This window comes from Aquarana catesbeiana, linkage group LG05, assembly GCF_042186555.1.
Source record: "Aquarana catesbeiana isolate 2022-GZ linkage group LG05, ASM4218655v1, whole genome shotgun sequence".
In the NCBI taxonomy this organism is placed as follows: domain Eukaryota; kingdom Metazoa; phylum Chordata; class Amphibia; order Anura; family Ranidae; genus Aquarana; species Aquarana catesbeiana.
This window is the reverse complement of record NC_133328.1, coordinates 601,675,214-601,692,031: the sequence shown is the minus strand read 5'-3', so window position 1 is coordinate 601,692,031 and position 16,818 is coordinate 601,675,214. Positions and strand designations below refer to the sequence as shown.

The following is a 16,818-nucleotide window of genomic DNA, read 5'->3' as shown; positions in this document are numbered from 1 at the left end:
AAAGACATCGCCCAGTGTTATGCAGTTTTTACCACCTTGATTCTCATTTGGTCTGAAAACGTGCCTCGCTTGCTATGGGCTTGGGAGATACCTGGTCCACGCCTGGAACGCTTCCGTCGCAAAGTTAACGCCCAGGTCGCCAAGTTTGTTCGGCGGAGCGGGGGGGTCTGTGATCCGGCACAAGGATTTGGAAGGTGCTAATGATGATCTGCTGAGATCGGATGGCGTTCACCTTAATGACATCAGATTGGATATCTTTATCCTTGGTCTTCAGCATGGTGTGGAACAGGCGCTAGCTGCGGTGGGGCGCCCGTCAGTTATCCACTGACAGGCTGGTGGCGGTTTCTTGATCTTGCCAGCATAAAATGGCTGTAATGGGCTATGGTAATGGGCTATGCCCTTGATGGAAATTGGAAGTAGGCTGTCTGTCCAGCACTTATGGTAAGGACAGGCCCTCCTTTTTTAATTATGTGCTCACAGTACAACTGTGACTGGCACTGGTTGAAAAGTGTTCACATGTTATGTGTTGGATTTAATAAAGCTGTGGCCTTGCCCTTTCCAACCTAATGGTTGTAAGTGTGTTTATTTAATGGGGTGAAGGGGCAAGGGGCTCATTGCGCCTCAGCAATCAAGTAAACCTGGACATCAGCTTTAAAGAGTTACTTTTGAGATGCTTCAGATTCAAACAAGTGCCCTTGTACATGAACCCTGAAGAAAGTAATGTAGTTGAGAAATTATTCTTTAAGAATCACCCCTGAAAAATAATATTTATACCCTCAGTCCTAATAGGGCTCATGCACACAGGCATCAGACGCAATTGAAATGCAATAAGATTTTTGGGGAAAATGGCTTGCTCTTGAGTTGCTCTGACTTGCTTCAATTTGCTTTTGAATTAGTAGTTGCTTTAAAGCGAAGGTCCAGCCGTTTTAAAAAAAACAAAGTTAGCAACTACAAACACTGTAGCTGCTGACTTTTGGCAAGGACATTTACCTGTCCAGCGAGCCCGTGATGTCGGGCCCCCGAGGCTGATCCGTCCATAGGATCGGGTGCCGGCGCCGCCATCCTAACTAAGGGAAACAGGCAGTGGAGCCTTGCGGCTTCACTGCCCATTTCCTACTGCGCATGCTTGAGTCGCGCGGCGCTTTGTGAATGGCCCTGTTGTTTTCTGGGACAAACACATGTCCCAGAATACAACGGGGCAGCTCACCAAAGAGAAGGAAGTGACAGAACAGCGCCGCGGAATAGGAAGACTGCCTAACAACAGGGGTTTCTGGTAAGTAAAAAAATTTTTTTTTTTTTCAAATGTTTTTATATATTTTTTGTAGAATTTTAATGTCATTTTTTATTTTAGGGTGGACCTCCGCTTTAAACAACTTTTACTGTGACTTGTATGGAGAAGAAAAGCATTTTAAATGCAAACTCATACTGTACATTTAAATATAAATATATATTGCATAAACTGTGAAGTTTTACTAAAGATGTGATCCATAGTTTTCCTTCTGTCCAATGCAGAGCTCTCCAAACTTTCTAAACAAAGGGCCAGTTTACTGTCCTTCAGACTTTAGTGGGGTCGGACTGTGGCTATTAGGAGTAGAAAATGTCCCGAAAACAGTGGGAAAAAATAATGCCCCATCGTTGGTGTCATTGGGAGGATTTTATATTTGGTTTCTGGAACACTGTAATAGGAGAGACTACAAGATGACACAATCCAGCTGCCAGGACATCCTGATATGTCTGTATATATAAACTTGCAAACTTTCATCAGAGCCTGCCCTGTGTCTACTGCTTATAACAGGACACTATTTCACGCTATTTCTATTTTTGGGAACATAGGGTACTTTACTACAAGAAATATCCCCATCCATTGTACTACAATCAAATAGGCCCCATTCACATGGGCGCCGCTGACGCCTGTAGTCCGTGAATGAGCCGGGCTGCCAGGTGCTGTGTGCAGGCAGCCCATGTATGTGTATGGTGATGCAGCGGCTGCAAGGACACACTTTGTCCCAATTTGACAGGTCTGCAGGTGTAGGTAAGGGGCCCTGAAAGCACACTATTTGTGTTGCTTGCACGCAGCACCTGGCACCTTAAAGCGGAGTTCCACCCAATTTTGAGAGGTGGTCTTAAACGAAAGACCACCTCTCCACCCCTAGTTTTTGGATATTTCAAATTTTTTTTTTACTTTCAGAAGTACTAAGAGTACTTCCGATACTTGCGATCCAGCCGGGCCGTGGCCAATGACATCACATCCTCTTCTGCAGCGAGCCCCGCCCCCCCGGTTGTCTTCTGGGACATGTGTGTGTCCCAGAAGACAAGCTGGCCATTCACAAAGCGTTGCGCGACTCGCGCATGCGCAGCCGGAAACCGGAAGGCTCCTCTGCCGGTATCCCTTAGTTGGAATGGCGGCACCTGCACCTCAGGGGGGGCCGACATCGCGGGCTCCCTGGACAGGTAAGTGTCCTTATTAAAAGCAGCAGCTACAGTGTTTGCAGCTGCTGACTTTAAAAAAAATAAATTTCGGCTGGAAAACCGCTTTTTGCTGCATAAACAGCAGTGACGGCTGGTGCAAACAACCCCCCCCCAGGTCCGCCCTCCATGGTCCCCATCCCACTCAGCCTGACACGGCTTCCTCGTCTTCTCCTCCCGGCCAACCCAATCCACCTCCTGTCCTGCGTGGCCGGGAGAAGAAGCCAGAATAAAATAGCAAATATTGATTCTCTAGTGTCACAAGTGGGTGCTCAACCTTTTTCAAGCCAATTAGAGCCTACGGCTCTAATCATGTGGCTTGAAAAAAAAACTCATAAAAACCGGGACACCCTGCTTGCAAACTAGGGGGGTGGTGCCCCTTATGGATAAACACACAACCCATTCAGGAGCTATATCACACCACCCCTACACAACGCACACCGGTGGGTGGGTGTTATGCTCTGTACAGTGTGTGCCCGCCGGTGCTCATTGTGTAGGGGTGGGGTGATGCATTTGTTACAAGGCATTGCACTGTTTACTTTTCTTAGTTTCAAAAGTAAGTGTTTGCATAGGTGTAGGTGAGCCCACCTCTTGCCCCCCCCTCCCATGTGATAATGCTGAGACCTTGTGATTGGCTACTCTGGCAATAGGCACTGCCTCATGAGAGGTGGCATGCTTATTCTTCCTGTAGCACTCTGTCCTAGACTGGTCACATTTGGTTTTTGGCACTGGCAACAATTTATTTTTTAGGTTTGTTTAAGCTTTTCCTAAGCCTGGTGGTTGATTGCTCCTGCCTGCCTCTGGAAGAAGCTTCCAGAAATAGAATAGGAGGGTCAGCCACTAAGTTATGAATATTCACCTGACCTCAGCTAATGCCTGGAAGGGGTGCCCAGAAGGTGGCTGGGGGGAAGATAAATGTTTGCATACCTCCCAACTTTTTGAGATGGGAATGAGGGACACCTATCAGCAAAAGTATGCAGGCATAGGACACACCCATTGCCACACCCCTTAAAGGAAAATTGTACAAAAAATAAGATTGGTTAAACTCACAAGTGCTTTTTTTACCACTACTATTCCTTTATACCGGCTTTTGGAATTTACAAATGCAGCAATTTAGAAATCAGATGAAAGGTTTAGCACTGGGAAACACTTTTTGATAGATAAAAAGTAAATTTTATATACATCTATATAGATCAGACCAAAATGAGGGACAAATGAGGAGGAATGAGGGACAGAGGGACATTGCTCCAAATCAGGGACAGTCCCTCAAAATCAGGGACAGTTGGGAGCTATGTGTTTGGGAGGGTCTGTTCAGAGGTCCCCCAGAAGAGCTGGGGCTTCTTCCCCAGCATGCAGCCTGTGCTATTAAAGATCTGTTGCTGTTAGGCCTCGGCATGTGCATGGATGAGGGCCTGAAAGATATCTTCTGGAGGACACTACCTCATCAAACTGGGCTGGGGAAGAACTTTTACTAAAGAGTGTCACAGTGAAGCTGGTTGAGGAGCGGTCTCTGGACATTGTGAGTTGGACCTTTTGCCTAGAGTTTCAGGTGTGCCTGTTCACTGAGGGTTAGGTGGCAGAGGTTGCTACAAGGAATTTGATTGCTCTTACACAGACTAGCTGGCTGTGCCCTCAACCTCCAGCAATATTTAGGGCTACTACTGAAGGATTTTTTCTTGAGAATCTGTCCTCTCCTGTACCTGCTTGTGTTTTTGAAGTATCCTGCACCTTCTCTCCTGTAATAACAATAGAAGAAGACACCCCTAGACTGAGGCTTAGTTTTTTCTGTGTGCTCTGGAGCTGATACCTGAGCCTGGCAGCCACCAGTTAGGGAGACCTGGGTTATTTCCAGCGCCCCCTCGAGAGGTAGGCACTACATTCCAATACCTGAAGGGTCATGTTTATGGGGTGGCTTTGGCTGTACTTTACAAGATACTAAACAACAAATCATAAAGGGCTGAAAAAAAACAATGGTGCCTTTTATACAAGAGTAACCTTACTGTATCACTGGAAATTATCTTCTATATTCAACTTGTATGCCCGCTACAGATTGACTTTACAGCTCTTCTTTAAAGTGTCACTAAAGGCAAAACATTTAAGTAAGGGAGGGTTATAACCCCTGACAGTTTTTTTTCCATGTTTCTGACCCATTGGGGAGTTTTTTCTTCACTTCCTTTCTCATAGCCAAAACATGATAAAGAGGAAATCCCTCCAAAGTTAGGAAAACCCTAGGTATTACCAGAACTTGTGTCCCTTTTAGAAAAAGAAAAATCCTCCAGAATGAGTAAATAATGGAAATTCATAGTGGAATGTACTCTATTGTACACCCAGTGATATAAATTAGTTGGTAAAAATGGTCCAAAAAGACCACTTAGCAGTAGAAACAGTTCAATGTTTCTAAATGTAAAAAAAAAATGCACCTAGGGAAAAAGAACCCCATGAGAGAGTAGAACATTGGGGGTACAGTGTTGGTCAGCACCACAGAGGAAAAAGATTTCAGAGTCCTTATTTAAGATGATTGCAAAATGAACAAATAGTGTAACCAGGCAGAGGAAAAAGCGAATAGAATTCTAGGATGCATCACTAGAGGGATCACCAGCAGGAGGAAGGAGGTTCTGATTCCCCTATATAGATCTTTAGTGAGACCTTATTTAAAATACTGTGTCTAGTTCTGGAGATCTCACTTACAGATATTGATGAAATAGAATGAGTCAAGAGACGGGTAACAGGAATGGTGAAAGTTCTGAGAGAAAAAACATATCGAGAGCGACTTCAGGAACCTAATATGTACAGTCTGGAGAAAAGAAGGGAAAGGGGAAACATGATTGAAACCTTTAAATAGATCAAGGGGGTAAATAAGGTTCAGGAGGGCAGTTTTTTTGAACATGAAACCAAAATGAAGAACACAGGGACATGACCTCAAACTACGTGGAGTTCAAAACTAATCTTAGAAGGTATTATTTTACTGAAAGGGTTGTTGATGCTTGAAATAAACTTCCAGCAGAGGTAGTGAGTCAGTCAACAGTGAATGGCAAACATGCTTGGGACAAACATACTGTAGATCTATACTTAGACAAAAAATGAACTACTCTGTCTTTTTTCTGCCGTCACTTTTCTATGTTTCACATAACAGTTTATTAAGCACAGAATTACAATACTTTCCCCACCCAATATACACACATACAGGAATCAAATGGTCTAATGGAAGACAGGCTTCCTGACTCTGGTTATCCACCATAACACAATGATGATCCCTCCAATGCCCTGTACACACGATCAGACTTTCCGACAACAAAACAGTGGAATTTTGTTCGAAGGTTGTTGGCTCCAACTTGTCTTGCATACACACGGTCATACAAATGTTGGCCAACATAGTGACGTACAAGACATACGGCGAGCCGATAAAAAGGAAGTTCTATAGTCATTTGATATCTCCATTATGAACGCTAGTTTTACAAGACCGAGTGCCTCGTACTTGATTCCGAGCATGCGTGGACTTTTGTGCGACGGACTTGTGTACACACGATCGGAAAGTCCGACAACAAAAATAAGTTGGTGGAAAATTTGAGAACCTGCTAGCCAACATTTGTTGGCTGAAAGTCCGACAACAAATGTTCGATATCGCATACACATGGTTGGACTTTCAACCAACAAGCTCACATCCAACATTTTTTGTCGGAAAGTCCAATTGTGTGTACGCGGCATTAGATTTTAAAGTAGAACTGGAGGTGAAACTTTCATTTCTCCATTTTGGGTAGAGTAAGGGACAGGGCCGGACTGGCCTACAGGGTAGGCCGGTAGGCTGCCTGCCCTGGGGCCGCTTTGAGCTGTGGCTCAAGCAGGGCCGATTCTGCGCAGTGCACTGCGCGCCGAAGCTTAAGTGCTGTCCTCCCCTCCCTCCTCCTCGTATTTGGCACACATACACAGTGGCTATCTCCCGCTGTGTCATGGAGTTGGGGCTCCGTCTGAGCTGTTCTGCGGTGCTGTAATAAAGTCCCGCCTCCTAGACAGGTTTTTGTGATTGATGGAACACTGATCCAATGGGGCATTGAATCAGTGTGACGTGTGTCACAGGAGTCGGGACTTTTTTACAGTGGCCGTCTGGGCGGGCAATTTAAATCCAAGCTCCATGACACAGGAAATTGTGATCCAGGTACTGGTGAGCACTGCACTGATAGGCAGCATTTGGTGGGTACCGCACAGGTGGGCTGCATCTGGTGTTCTGCATCTGGTGGGCTGTATTTGGTGTTCTGCATTTGGTGTTCTGCATCTGGTGGGCTGCATTTGGTGGGCTACATCTGGTGGGCTGCATTTGGTGGGCTACATCTGGTGGGCTGCATTTGCTGGGCTGCATTTAGTGTGCTGTATTTGGTGGGCTGCATCTGGTGGGCTGTATTTGGTGGGCTGTATCTGGTGTTCTGCATTTGGTGGGCTGCATCTGGTGGGCTGCATTTGTTGGGCTGCATCTGGTGTTCTGCATTTGGAGGGCTGCATTTGGTGGGCTGCATTTGGTGGGCTGCATCTGGTGGGCTGCATTTGGTGGGAATTGCACTGGTGGGCTGCATTTGGTGGGAATTGCACTGGTGGGCTGCATTTGGTGGGCACTGCACAGGTGGGCTGCATTTGGTGGGCACTGTACAGGTGGGCTGCATTTTGTGGGAATTTCACTGGTGGGCTGCATTTGCTGGGCTACATTTGGTGGGCATTGCACTGGTAGACTGCATTTGGTGGGCATTGCACTGGTGGGCATTCCACTGGTGGGATGCATTTGGTGGGCATTGCACTGATGAGCTGCATTTGGAGGGCACTGCACAGGTGGGCTGCATCTGGTGGGCATTGCACTGGGCTGCATTTGGTGAGCATTGCACTGGTGGGCACTGCACATGTAGGCTGCATTTGGTGGGCACTGCACTCGTGGGCACTGTACAGGTAGGCTGCATTTGGTGGGCACTGCACTCGTGGGCTGCATTTGGTGGGTATTGCACTGGTGGGCTACATCTGGTGGGCATTGCACTGTTGGTGGGAACTGATAAGGCTGCATTTGGTGGGCACTGATAAGTTGCATTTGGTGGGCACTGGGGAGGCTGTATTTAATGGGTACTGGTGAGGCTGCATTTGATGGGCACTTAAGAGGCTGCATTTGATGGGCACTGGAGAGGCTGCATTTGATGGGCACTGTTGAGGCTTCATTTGATGGACACTGATGAGACTGCATTTGATGGGCACTAATGAGGCTGCATTTGATGGGCACTGGTGAGGCTTAATTTGATGGGACTGATGAGGCTGCATTTGATGGGCACTGGTGAGGCTGAATTTGATGGGCACTGGTGAGGATGCATTTAATGGGCACTGGTGAGGCTGCATTGATCTCTTGCACCTGAGCGGAGGTCAGCATCAGCGCCGCCAAGCCAGTTTGAGGGGAGTGATTGATGTAAGGGGGGAGTGAATACAATAATAAAAGAGGGCACTGATATAGAGGTTCCCAGAGGTTTCCCCTTAAATCAGCCACCCCTTACCTTAGTGTATTCTTTCTGTGGAAAGTGGTCTCTGGTCACCAGAGCCCCACCCCTCACATTCACAGAGTTCCTGGGGTCCCCCTTGATCATTGCTACACTTTTAAAACTTTTACCTGGAATTTGCTTATATATATATATATATATATAAAGCCCTATGTGCTTTCATATCTGTATTATCTATATATAATACACTCTTCAAATGTGCTTTAAAATGCATGGTTTTCCTTGTTATGAATAAGAAAATGACATAATGATGTTGGGCTGGTATAATATTGCTATGGGGCTGTTATGAAATCTTTTCCAGGGCTGGTTTTTATTCCCAGTCCGGCCCTGGTAAGAGATGATTATAACTCCTGTCAGGTTATATTTTGTCATCTGTGTTCCATTGGGGAGATTTCCCATCACTTCCTGTCCCATAGCCAAAACAGGAAGTGAGAGGAAATTTCTATAAAATGAGGGAATCCCTGGTTGTCAGCGGAATTAGTGCTCCCATTGGAAGATCCCCCTCCCCCATTTCCTATTCTCATGACAACCCCAAATTTAAAGTATTTCTTTCAAATCTAGAGAGGGCACAGACAATAATGAAAACCTGACAGGTGTCCTAATCCCTCTCCACGCTATCCCAAACTAAGTTTTTCCTTTTAGTTATACTTTCATTCTGTTTAAATGGTGTAATCAGCTAAGTCATTTGTTTTTGTGCTGTGTAAGATTAGATGTTTCCGACCGAAAAATGATGACCCATCTATAATAATAATTTTGGCCCTGTATAATTTATGCTGTTCTAAATAACTTGAGCTGGGTATGGCTGCTTACTCATTTGACTAGAAAGAATCTGAATTGACACAAATAGAGATCAAAGTGTTGGCACTTTCCACTCCATTTGGTGCAATGACTCATCTAGCTGAGTGCATGAGTTTATGTCATTAAACATAGCAATATCTAAATACAGTCTTCCACATAGACAATGACATCATAATGAGACACATTAAAGTCTCATTTATATATAGGTGAATAAATAAATACATGCAAACAAAAAAATGACTCTTTCTATTTCATTTACCAAAATTCTAGTGCTGCAAGAAGTTTATTTTTTCATTAAAGTAATCTTACACTCTAATTTATGAACCTCGATATATCCATAGTATATACAGTACATGACACATTTCTGTGTGTATCCAAAAAGGTGAGTTTACAGGAATATTTGTCATATGGACAAACATGTTATCAATTGTCTCGGCATGATTCATTTAGCCAATTAAACTATGGAATTTCATACTTCACAAATGTAGCAAGTCTTGTTACATCATTTTCTTCAGAAAGGTTAAAGAAGAACTCTCACTCTCCATAATTTAAATTCATTTAAGTACAGTTATCATTTATTACCTCTGTGTGCCTCTCCAATCATCCTCTACTGCTCTGATGCCCAATATGCTGCCCTTTGGCAATTTTTGTGAGGCCCTTTGGGCCCCTGCAGACATCAATCTGTGCTTCCCTATTATCCTGATATGGCACTGATTTCTAGCAGTCTTATGTAATGTTTGTGACTGTCTCCTAAAGCATGTCTCCAGTCTCCAACAACTCCTATAGGTTCAGTCTCTGACAGTCTCCTTCAGCATGTCTACAATCTCTGACCATCTCTTGAATTATGTTTAGTCTCTGACCATCTTTTGTATTATATCTGCAGTCTCTCACCATCTTTTATATTTTATCTGCAGTCTCTGACCATCTTTTGTATTATATCTGCAGTCTCTGACCATCTTTTATATTTTATCTGCAGTCTCTCATCATATTTTATATTTTATCTGCAGTCTCTAACCATCTTTTGTATTATTTATGCAGTCTCTGACCATCTCTTGCATCATGTCTACAATCTCTGACCATCTTTTATATTTTATCTGCAGTCTCTAACCATCTTTTATATTTTATCTGCAGTCTCTAACCATCTTTTGTATTATTTATGCAGTCTCTGACTATCTCTTGCGTCAGGTCTGCAGTCTCTGACCATCTTTTATATTTTATCTGCAGTCTCTAACCATCTTTTATATTTTATCTGCAGTCTCTAACCATCTTTTGTATTATTTATGCAGTCTCTGACTATCTCTTGCGTCAGGTCTGCAGTCTCTGACCATCTTTTATATTTTATCTGCAGTCTCTAACTATCTTTTGTATTATTTATGCAGTCTCTGACCATCTTTTGTATTATATCTGCAGCCTCTGACCATCTCTTGCATCATGTCTACAATCTCTAAACATCTTTTATATTTTATCTGCAGTCTCTAACCATCTTTTGTATTATTTATGCAGTCTCTGATCATCTTTTGTATTATATCTGCAGTCTCTGACCATCTCTTGCATCATGTCTACAGTCTCTGACTATCTCCTGTATTATGTCTGCAGTCTGGATATCTGACCATCTCATATTATATCCACAGTCTGAATATCACTTGTCTCCTGTCCACAGTCTCTGAGCTATGTTCCAGGTATATTGATGTTTACATAGTTACATTGGTCAAGCTTGGACCAATCCAAGTATGTATGTGCCATATCTGTGGGATCCCTCCAGAAGTTGGGAAGCCCTGTAGTAGATATCGCTACTACAGTGATCACCACTACCTTTTGGGTCCCATGCTGAGCACCTGCCCTGCATTCCTCAACACCATTCAGAAAATACTCTGCATTTTATCAATTAATGCAAAGTGTTCTCTTATTGGATAAGGTGGAGATTGTGATGTCACTGCTCCTCCTCTTCCCCTCATCCTATCAGAGAACGTTTTGCATTCATTAAGAAAATGCACCGTGTTCCCTGAATGGCTCCTGTGCTGACTCAGAAGCTTGTGGCATTCGCTGGTATAGCAATGTCTACTACACTGATTTCCAGCTTCCACCAGGATCCCGCAGATATGGCACACACAGACTTACATTGGTCCAAGCTGGACCAATGGAACTATGTAAAGATTACCCTATCTGGAATTCAGCTTTAATTTCACTTTTATCATCAACTCCAATACATTTTACCAAGCTAGCAAAATGTAGGCATAACTCCTGATTTTCTGCAAAATTTGGGGAAAATTTGAAATTGTGCTTATCCCAAGAAAAGAGAACTGAAACAAAGATGGGGTGCAATGGGCTGGCTCCCCTGGCAAGAACCTGTTGATTTGCCCTGCATAGACACGTGACAAATTTGCTGTAAAGAATATGTAAACCCAACATTTCATATTCTTAATATGTGTCTGCTGTACCATGTACTTGTATGAAAAAGTATCCCGTTCTCTTTGTATTACTTCCTTTGTGTTAAATCCCTGGTGTTCCTCCTAGTTCCTCTGCTTTCCTATTTTTTTTTTAAACTGACCACACTAGGCATCAGAGCACAGCCAGGACAGTTTTCTGGCTGTGCTGAGAACTCAGCCTGCTCTCCTTAATTGATCAGACTTGTTCCGATATTCCCCCCTACACAGCCATTCACTGGAAAGACCAGTGTGCTGCTGTTACTCCTCCCCTAGCTTTTATGCAGCTGAGAACAGAGGGTATGTATCACTTATAAAAAAGAGGAACAATGTATATATATATATATATATACTAGATGAATGTTTCCATATACTTTAATTCCAGTTTCATATCTACTTATACAGTAGTCTAAATTGCTGAACAATATATAGATTACAAAGTGGTAAAGAGGTATGGGGGACGAGTGTGAGACAATTATGACCTTACTAAGGTACCATCCCAAAACAGACATATACCATATTAGAACAAAATGGGGTGGGGCTTTACACGTACCTCGCAAGGTCTAATGAAAACACAAAACATAGAAATTTATGTAAAAATAAACATATCTTTATTTACATACACATAATTGTAAAAAAAAGTTCAGAAAGAACTAGTTAACCCCTTCCCGACCGCCGGACGATGGTGTACGTCGGCAGAATGGCACGGGTGGGTAAAAGGGCATACAGGTACGTCCCCTTTAAGATGCGGCATTGTGGGCCCGCCGTGTGCTCCATGACCGTAACCGCGGGTCCTGCAGATTCGATGCCTGCCGGGTGCCCACGATCGTGTCACGGAGCGGAAGAACGGGGAGATGCCTATGTAAACAAGGCATTTCCCCGTTCTGCCTTGTGACATGTCAGAGATCACTGCTCCCTGTCATCGGGAGCATTGATCGCTTTCATGTGAGTGGTAGCCCATCCCCCCACAGTTAGAATCACTCCCTAGGACACACTTAACCCCTTGATCGCTCCCTAGTGGTTAACCCCTTCCCTGCCAGTGTTATTTACACAGCAACCAGTGCATTTTTATAGCACTGATCGCTGTATAAATGACAATGGTCCCAAAATAGTGTCAAAAGTGTCCGAATGTCGCAGTCCTGATAAAAAATCGCAGACCGCCGCCATTACTAATTAAAAAAAAAATAATAATAAAAATGCCATAAAACTATCCCCTATTTTGTAGACTCTATAACTTTTGCGCAAAGCAATCAATACATACACTTATTGCATTTTTTTTTTTTTACCAAAAATATGTAGAAGAATACATATTGGCCTAAACTGAGGAAAAAATATATATTTTTTATATATTTTTTGGGGATATTTATTATAGTAAAAAGTGAAAAATATTGTGTTTTTTCAAAATTGTTGCTCTTTTTTTGTTTAAAGCGCAAAAAATAAAAATCGCAGAGGTGATCAAATACCACCAAAAGAAAGCTCAATTTGTGGGGGAAAAAAAGGACGTTAATTTTGTTTGGGTGCAATGTCGTACGACCGCACAATTATCAGCTAAAGCGACGCAGTGCCGAATCGCAAAAAGTGCTCTGGTCAGGAAGGGGGTAAATTAAAGGGGGTAAATTATGTTTTTTCTTTTCCTTTCTTTTTTTTTTGTGTATATATTTCAAGTTTAGGAATTGGTTGCATTATAGATTATATGGGAACTTTGTTATAGGTGCTCATTCTGTTCCTCTCTCTCTCTTCCACAATGTGCCATAGTGCATATAACAAGCTTGATTGGAATATGTTTTGTAGATGTAATAACTGATCATTGAAAGTAATGTAAATTAAATGCGATATAATTTATTAACATTGTGGAAATACACAATGAACATATTTGGTATATGTTTTCTATATGATTTTTTTTGTTAATAATATGTTTACATATCAATACAGTACATAGATAATCTGTGTTATAATCCGAGGCCCTGATGAAGCAGGTAATCCCACGAAACGCGTAGGCCATGTACCCGGATTTTCCAGTTGGAATAACAACATCCTGGACAACCTTACTGTAACTGTTTTTAACTAGTTCTTTCTGAACTTTACAATCAATTATGTGTATGTATAGAATAAAGATATGTTTATTTTAACATAAATTTCTATGTTTTGCGTTTTCATTAGACCTTGCAAGGTACACGTAAAGTCCCACCCCATTTTGTTCTAATATGGTCTAGATTACAAAGTGGTCACATCTATTTCTATATGAAAATAATCTGTGAAAAGAGATTTTTGTGTGCTGAGCAACTCAGACAGAAGAAATTTTTTTTGTAGTAGCGCAGTTTGCCTCCAGGTGGCGCAGTTGCGTCTGATCTTTTTGAAGACCTCTTTTCTATTGAACATAATACATAACCAAACAACCGCTTGTAACCGCTGATGTTATCTACAAAGAAAGCCAGGTTTCGCTAACAAAGCACCATTAGTTTCAAAATGACAAAAACCGAAACTGTCACATCTGTAACAAAGAGGCAATTTGGCATCGTAGAAGGAAACTAAAACCTCTTTCAAGTGGGCAGGTACAGAATCGCAAGAGGTTAAGTTCTGCTTTTTCTTACACGCTGTAGTAATAGTTGATGATCTTGGCTCGAAGAAACCAAAGCAATTTAGTGGTGACCACTGGAGGGAACTCCCTGAAAGCCTTACTATAAAAAGATAAAAGTGATGGCTGTCCACTGACGTGTTTACGATCTCCAGACTTTGGAACCATCGCTTAAAGCGGCCCAAAGTCCATTTTCTCTCAAAACAGTTATTTTCTTTTAAACAAAATTTAAAGTGGAATCAAAATCAAAAGTGAATATTTGCTATGTTGGAGGGAATGTCTGCAAATGTAAATTGTTCCAAGGTAGTACCCTGAAATATCGATCTGAAAATAGTGGTGCAGTTTCTGGTGCCTCATTGCTGTATACATGCAGTGTAAAATAGTCTAGGGTAGTGCTGCCTCTTATTGCTAGTCTCAAAAGATTTGTGGTGAAATTTGTTGATGTCACTACTGTGCTGCTCACTGTTTTCTTAGCTGGAGAGAAAGCTGTTCCTAAAGATCTGCAATACAAGGACCTCCCTGCTTTGGCATCATTCCTCCCAGGGATCTGTACTTCCTCCACCTCTCTTGCTACTTCTTGAATAGTACCCCATCCAACATCAGATCACCAGTCTTCAGGGGAAGGGGGTCAGCTCTGACAGGAGAAAGCAAAACCCTGCCTCCAGGGCCACTGATAAGGCAGTACAGCCGGCCGTCCTGTTCAAAACAGGGGCCCTGGGCACCTGCCGAGCAGAAGGGCCAGCTGTTTACTATGCTTCCGTTTACGAATAAACAGAAAGCCTCAAAGTGCTTCCTCTTCATTCATCTCCAGTGTAGTTGAGGCTGCATAGAAAGGGACTGATGAATCTAAGTCCTCAGTCCCTTTCTCTGTCTCAAATGTCTCAAATGAGAGACATCAGGGGTCTGTTTAACCACTTGCCTACCAGCCGCCATCATTGCTATGCATATTAGCTCATTATGCCTTTGTCTTGCGAGTTTTTTTTTTTTGTGGGTTTACAACCAGTTTAAAGCCTGTAGGAGGAGTTTTCATTCTCCCCTGACTGTCCTATGAGGCTGCAGGACCCCTGACCGCTGATTGGCCCTGTGCTGATCACATGCACCCTCCCAAAAAGAAAAAAAAAAACTCTCTAGCAATACACACCAAACTGAGCATGTGCAGAGTGCCCCCAAGGCTCTGTTCTATCAGGAAACAAATTGGGGACTGTGGAAGAAGGGGAGGATCAGAGAGTACAGGACCAAACAGCCTTTTTTACACAATGCACAGGATTGACCCCTTAGGTTTCACAGTGACTATAACAAGCATTCTTTACTGCATATACAGACTGATTTTACTGTTGTGGGTTTAGTACCACTTTAAACATTATAACATTTGAGTGTCAGATAGTGGGTGATTCAAAATTTCACCCTTCATAGTGTCCCTAATGCCCCGTACACACGGTCGGATTTTCCAGCAGAAAATGTCCGATCGGAGCGTGTTGTCGGAAATTCTGACCGTGTGTGGGCTCCATCGGAGATTTTCCATCGGATTTTCCGACACACAAAGTTTGAGAGCAGGCTATAACATTTTCCGACAACAAAATCCGATTGCGTCAATTCCGACCGTGTGTGGCCAGTTCCGACGCACAAAGTGCCACGCATTCTCAGAAGAAATTCCGAGACGGAACAGCTCGGTCTGGTAAAATTAGCGTTTGGAATGGATAGAGCACTTTCGTCAGGCTGCAATGATTAAAATTATTTAATACAGCGCACTCTCTTCTTCTTTATAATGCTAGAAGAATGAAGTATTTTTGCTGCTCATATTCACACACAGACTTCTCACAAACTTCTTTCTGTATTATTTATCGTGATTTCATAAATATATTTAGATTTGTCACATCGGAAAAAATATATATTATTTTTTTTGGTTTGTATTGTTTTCAAGCCTGATCTTGTTGTTAATTTTTATTTTTTTAAAATTTTAGATCCTGAATATTTTTGTGCGTGTTTTGTGTGTCAAGTTACCACAACACCATTATTATCTGGTATTATTTAATCTTTAATCGCAAGGAGATTGGTTGGTGTTGGTGTCCCTTGTTAATTTCACATTGTATTTTTGAAATGTACCTGCCTCCTCACAAACAAACTGTCCTTTTTGAAGGAAACACACATAGGCGAATATAACTGAAACAAAAATTCCTTTATTAAGGGATCCAAACCAAACAAAGAGGGAGGCAATGCTGGAGAAACAGCAGAAATTGGTGAAGCCTTTGGCCCCCAGGGCACACATCAATTATTTCATGGCAAAATTGGTGGCCTGAGGAGTCCATATCTAAGGGAGTGCAGTCTGGTCCAGAAGTCCAAGAGATCATGAAAGCAGCAGATGACATCTGTGTCCCCAGGCTGTTGTCATACAAGAGCCTGCATCTTTTGTCAGACCAGACTGAACCCAGGTCATCACTCTCTGGTCTTCCTTCCACGCTTCCTTCCACACTGTGGCTCTGGTGGTGGAGTTGTGGCAGGAGGAGGAGGAGGATGGTCCAACTCACTCAGGTGGGTTTTGTGTGTGATTTCGCCCCTCACCCCCTTAGTTAAGACTTTATAAATAAGGTCGACCATCTCCAACATCCCCCCAAAGGACATATTTGAGGCCTTAAATCGTCTCCTTCTGGATCGGGACGTTTCAGGCTCCAGGCTTTCCTCCTCCTCCTCCTCCTCGTTGCTTTAATTAGCATGCACCTGCTGTATCTCCGCCATGTGCTCTTCCCCCACTGTGCCGAACGAGAAGGGGCAGGGAATAGACTAGAAAGAACGTCAGGGGTGGGCGGAGTTTCACGCATGCGCAGTGTATATAAAGCGTAACACGCGTGCGTAGTACGTACGATCTGTGAGCGGAGGAAGGAGTATCGGAGGCGCCGATCATGATAACGAAGATAAGATCTAAACTTGGGCCTATTCTGCTTCTAGATTGAGGCCTATATTGTAACAAGATTAGGAGAGTTTCACCTGACATTAGGGTTTGTCTTGGACCTTACCCCAACCCCAATGTCCGAAAGGCCAA

The 16,818-nt window shown here is 43.0% G+C and overlaps 1 protein-coding gene across 1 annotated transcript in view; it reads right to left on the bottom strand.

The window, feature by feature from the left end:
- COLEC10 (collectin subfamily member 10) overlaps window positions 1-16,818 on the bottom strand; it is a 120,284-nt gene that overhangs the window by 92,258 nt on the left and 11,208 nt on the right. The gene's annotated exons all lie outside the window — the stretch shown is intronic.